Source organism: Hipposideros armiger, unplaced genomic scaffold (genome assembly GCF_001890085.2).
Source record: "Hipposideros armiger isolate ML-2016 unplaced genomic scaffold, ASM189008v1 scaffold_190, whole genome shotgun sequence".
In the NCBI taxonomy this organism is placed as follows: Eukaryota; Metazoa; Chordata; class Mammalia; order Chiroptera; family Hipposideridae; genus Hipposideros; species Hipposideros armiger.
Genome location: NW_017731540.1, coordinates 327212 through 333084, shown reverse-complemented (window position 1 = coordinate 333084; position 5873 = coordinate 327212).

Sequence of the window (5873 nt, the reverse complement as noted above, 5' to 3'; positions counted from 1 at the left end):
TCTCTAATTTTGACAGTGGTCCCTTAAGTGATTCACTCATCCAGACTCAAAAAGATTGATCTTGAAAATGCATGTTCTTCTTTTTATTTTGAAGATTACCAGTGATTAACAATCTCTGACTGCTGAGTAGATAATGTGGAATCTAATATAGTGTCATTTCAAAGCCATGTAAAACAGCTTCTACCGTTATAGAAGATTTACTGACTATTGTAAGTTAACCCTAAAAACCAAGTTGACAAGGAGGTTGAACAAAATAGATAGTATAGGGCACCAGGCTATATCATGCTTACTTGTATCTCTTCCTAATGTTTGCCATACACATATACTAAGCATGACAGATATAAATGTATATGCAATGAATTCAAATTCATAGATGTTAAGAAGGCTTTTTAGAGGTTAGTAGAAATCTAAACTTTTTGAACAGCGGATTAGGAAAAAATGTTTGGGTGATACCAATAAGATGCTGGATGTTTCCTTGGGACACAGCCATTGACATGTTTTTAGGTTGAACAGATCCTGGTATTAAGAAGGGGGGGGGTCAAAGGTGGTCTAAATACCCTTAAAAATCATTCCAATCAGAGGCCATTCTTCATATCGATTCAACTATTCTCAAATGTGTCTGGGCTATTTTCCCCCCATCGGTTTGAATATATCATCCCATTGCTTTATGGGCTCTGGTTTCTGATGAGAAATCAGTAGTTAATTTTATTGAGGCTCCCTTGTACATGAGAAGTAGTTTTCCTCTTTCTGCTTTGAACCCAATGAAGTTTATATCAAAGAAAACACATGGTATTAGCTACATAAAAGATAAGTCCATTGACTTGATTCCTACTATACTATTTACAGGTAAAATTGTTGGTGGCCTGCTATACCTCAAAGGTGACTGACACTTCAAATAATTAAAAAAACCATCTGCAAACTATTTCAGGTGGAAAGGCTTATGTCTTCTTGATTCTGAGAAGGTATCACATGCATGTCTATTTCTCATGGGAAGCTGAACGCATTTCAAATGTATAATAGTTGAGAATCCAAATGGGTTAATGCCTCATGTACAATGCAAGCGATAAAATTTGACCACTTCTATATATAAAATCACTAGCAAGTTCATTGCAGGAGAAAAACAAAGATGTGAGCACAAACCACTTCCCCAAATGAGGAATTGGATTAGGAATTAATATGTTAAGTAGGAAAATTCCATACTTTGATGTATCTTAAATCTCCGCCTTTGCTCAGCTGGGAGTTTGTGAAGCTCTCACATCAGTCCTGATACTGTCCCAGCAATTGTCTGAGGAAATGGAATGCATTTCACTAAAACCAAGTGAGCTAGTCTCAACTGTGCAAAACGGCGAGGATTAAGGCGCTCATTGTACAGATAAACATGTTGCTTTTCTCGACACAGCGGTAGGACATTTGAAGAATGTATTCATGGAAAATTAGACCCAAGTCAACTCCAAATAAATTCTGAAAGGCATTCCCATTGTAAGAGTAAAGACGCTTACTAAAACACTATAACAAATCGATTGACTCAAAACCCAAGATGCCTGGCTCTTAGCACTGATACAATTTGAGTACCTGGTATAGCACGACTTATAAGAGAAATACCCCCATCTAAAGGTTATGGGTCTTATTGGACACTGATACCCCAACAGAGTGTCAGAATTAGAGGACATACTCAAATCTATTTGTTGGGTGAACTATGTTCAAAGATATAAGAAATTAAAAAACCTCTCATATAAAGAATTTGACCCAGATGGAAAAAACAGATTAAAAACTTTGGCTAAGATCCAAGTTGTAGGTCTACATGGAATAGTACAGGGTGTCGTAATTAATTTGCAGGAATAAACAAGACACCAACATGTAGGCTNTTTTTTAGCTGAGCCATCCTGCTACCTATTGGTAGCTTAGCGGCTGCTCAGCTCGGGCTGGCATCGAACCGCTGTTGCTCAGAGCTCAAACTCTTGAGTGAGCTCTTAACCAACTGAGCCACTCGGCCGGCCCTCTTACGCTTTTCTTATAAAGGGATATTGACACTACTCTCATTAAGGTGGGGAGGCGGGGCGTTTTTCCCCTTGAATCTGGACAGTCTTGTAATTATTGTAGAAGTGAAACTGTGACTTCCAAGTCTAGGTCTTAAAAGGCATACATGGACTATTACTCAGCAAACTATTAATACCTGTGTATTTGGATGGATCCAAAGGGCATTATGTACAGTGAATAAAGCCAATCTCAAAAGGTTACATAGCATATGATTCCATTTATATACCATTCTTGAAATGATAAAGCTATAGAGATGGAGAACAGGTATGGGGGTGGGGAGGGTGGGTGTGACTATAAAGGGATAGCATAAGGGAGTCCCTCTGTGGAACAGTTTTCTGTGATGATTGTGGTGGTGATTATATGCATCTTAACATGGACTCAAATTGCACAGCATACACACACACGCACACACACACACACACATACACACACACACACACGAGGCATCTAAACACTAGTGAAACAGAATAAGTTCATAGTTAATAGTATTGTGCAAATGTCAATTTCTGGTTATGATATTGGTCTACAGTTGCAGGCGATCTCTCCCCATTGGGGGAAGTTGAATGAAGGGTTCATGGGACTCTATTACTATATTAGCAACTTCCTGTTAGTCTATAATGAACTCACAATTTAAAAAAAAAATTTAAGGTGATACAGCTTTTACCTGTCTTCTTGGGATGCTTGCTTTTGGAGCCTAGCTGTGATGCAGTGGGGAAGTTGATACCACATGAAGAGGTCATGTGTGGGGTTTTGGGTGACAGTGCCACCTGGGATCCCAGCCAACAGACACATGAGTGAGGAAACATTCAAGATGAATCCAGCCAGTTGCATGTGACTGCAACTGTCTGGGAGACCCCAAGCGCGAATTACTAAATGAGAACTGCCTAGCTGAGCTCAGTCGATGTCTAGACCCATGACAGGTAACAATAATGTAATTATTATTATTTGAAGCCACTGAGTTTTGAAATCATTCATTATGCAACAACAGGTGACCAGAACATCACCAGTGTAGTCTGGGTACCTCTGTGCTCCACTTTACTCATGGAATAAAAAAAAGAAAAAAATAGCACCTGCACCACAAGTTTATTGCAAGCTTGAAGCAAACAATCAAGTAAAGAATCTAGGGTGCTTGTATGAGGTGCTTATATGAGGTTAATAAATGTTAGCTCCAATTATTATTGTGTATCTAAACTATAACCAAAGGACAAACAAGCTGGGAACAGCCCATTTAGTTCTGGGTCAATTCCAAAATGATACTAAATGACTCATCTTTTCTTAACCTGACAGACTGAGAGTGAGCATTAGAACTTGGCGATACAGTGGCTTCTATCTTGAGCACATCCTTGGATGACCTCTGTCCTCTGGTTGGTCTCTGGGGTAAATGCACATTCTAAATATAAATGATGGTTCTATTAAGGTATTCCCAACCCCAGAGGGAGTAACTTTTTTCTTCTATATGGATAAAAGCCTTCAGAGAAGTATTTGTGGGTGCTAATCTGTTCCTTGCAGTCAAAGATATTTCTTCAATGGAAAATGCTTGTTGCTTGAACGCTTGAGCTATTTTGGAAGTCTCTTGTGTAATACACAGCATTACAAAAGGTCATGCCTCTCTCCTTTGTTTGAGCACAAAGTGTGCTAAATCAAATTCTTTAAGGCCCCCTTTTCCTTAACCAGTTTTTTTTTTTTTAAGTTAGCCTTTAACCTCCCACCCTACTCTTAACCTCCTGACCACACAGTTATTGTCAGCGGCCCTGTGGATCAGGCCAGCAGACCACCTTTGGAAGGAAGAATTGGCAGAAGGGGAGGCAGACTTGATCAGGAGGAGCCTGGGGTCCTGAGGCCACCCGCAGGGAGCCTGCATTTCCCCAAGGACTAATGCCTGGTCAGAAACCAAGGAGGGCCCATTTCATCCAAAGATGCTCACTCGTTGTAGCTGCTTGGCAAGGATATGCTGCTGCCATTGAAGCCCTCAGGCAGCCCTGGAAAAACACTTAGAACTTCAGACTTTGAAAAATGCCAAATTATTAACCCTTAGGTCCTGGTCCTTGCCCCATCGGTGTGTTTTTTTTTGGAGGTTGCTTTGGAATCTGGATTCACGATGGCTACTCAGGCGCTTCAACCTTGTCTGTAATACTTAATCCCTAGAGAGATGCTGGGGAAAGCAGAGGTCTCAAGAAACAACCCCCCCCCTCCCCCCGCCATGGAACAATGTCTGCATCATTAACTTGAACTCTGTTTGTCTGAGTTATCACAAAACATTAAAATACAACCTGAGCTTATAACGTCTTCTTGCTGAAGCCGTGACAATATTATGATAGCACATTTCCTGATGTATCCGTGATTACATGCAAATATGCATTTTATCCAGGAGATTCTGGGGGAAATATCATAGAGTTGCCTGAAAAGTAGGACAAATATCCCAACAGTTTAAGACTCAATAACTCCTGCCTTACCAATGACCCTTACTTACAAAGGGTCACAGCTGACCTTGCCACTCTCCTGACCCCACTACTGGGAGTTCTTAAAGGAATGACAGTGACAACAAGCCCAGTTGAACTAGTTGAGAGAGTCTATGGGTTAGGAAGTGGAAGGAAGGAATGAAGTTGGAAAAGACAGGTTAAGTAGTGGACCTCAGAGGAAGTTTCCTACAAATGAAAATTACTGATGCCAGCAAGGAGCATAAAGTAAATAATACGCCTTAAATTGTACTCATCAGGGATTACTTGCAATTAATCATCCGCCTCCTCTTTTTGAAATGATTATTAGCCAATCAAAACTGTTTGTACATTTACATTTGGTGGCTTTTTCCTAATTCCTTTCCATGGTTCTCAATCATTAGCATCCATAAGAATTACCTGGGGATTCCTGGAGCGCTGCCCTCAGGATCTGATTCAGTAGGTGGAGCCCAGGAACCTGCATTTGAATATCCAATTGGGGGTTTCCAATTGAATTCTCCAATTGGGTGTTCTGCCCATCCTGTTGAGTCTCAAGCAGGGGGCCCTTAGTTCATGTTCTGGCTCAATGACAGAAAAAACAGTCGTTTGACTTCTATTCTGCTACTTACTAGCTGACACCGGGCAAGTCACTTTTGTTCTCTGGGCCTCAGTTTCCCCCTAAAATGTAGTGTTAGATTGTGGCTAGAATTAAATGAAAATGTCTGTAAAGGACCACACGCACAAATGAGTTCCCTGAACTTTTACCTTACTAAGAAATTGAACACTTAACCACGTTGCTTCTGCAAGAAGTTGTGTTCTAGTGACAACCGAATTATCCAAACTTTTGAAACATAGTCTATTTGCAAGCTTGCAACTTGAACCCGGTATATGGTTAAACTTATTTACAGAAAACCATGTGTCCAGAAAAGAATTTACTTTGTTGTGTTATAGACTGTCAGTATAAATGAATGCTAAGGTCCTTAATTTTGCATAGAACTCAGCCTATACGCTGGTGTTCCATAACTCTAGCTTATATGGGACAATTCCACTTAAATATCCCAACCACTCTAACATGTCTAGAGTTTGCTACCCTCTCACCAGCTCAGGACTCTGCAGGGATTCATTCTTTTTTTTTTTTTTTTGTATTTCTTTCTCTAGTCTTCCCTACCCCCACAGAATGGTAACCAATTTATTTTCCATAAGGTAAACACAGATGTTTAAGACATAATTATGCCAATTGAGACTAAAACTTCAAGTGCCTACTCACTTTGTATTTAAATAAACAAAACTAAATCTTCTTGAGACGTCTCTAATTTTGACAGTGGTCCCTTAAGTGATTCACTCATCCAGACTCAAAAAGATTGATCTTGAAAATGCATGTTCTTCTTTTTATTTTGAAGA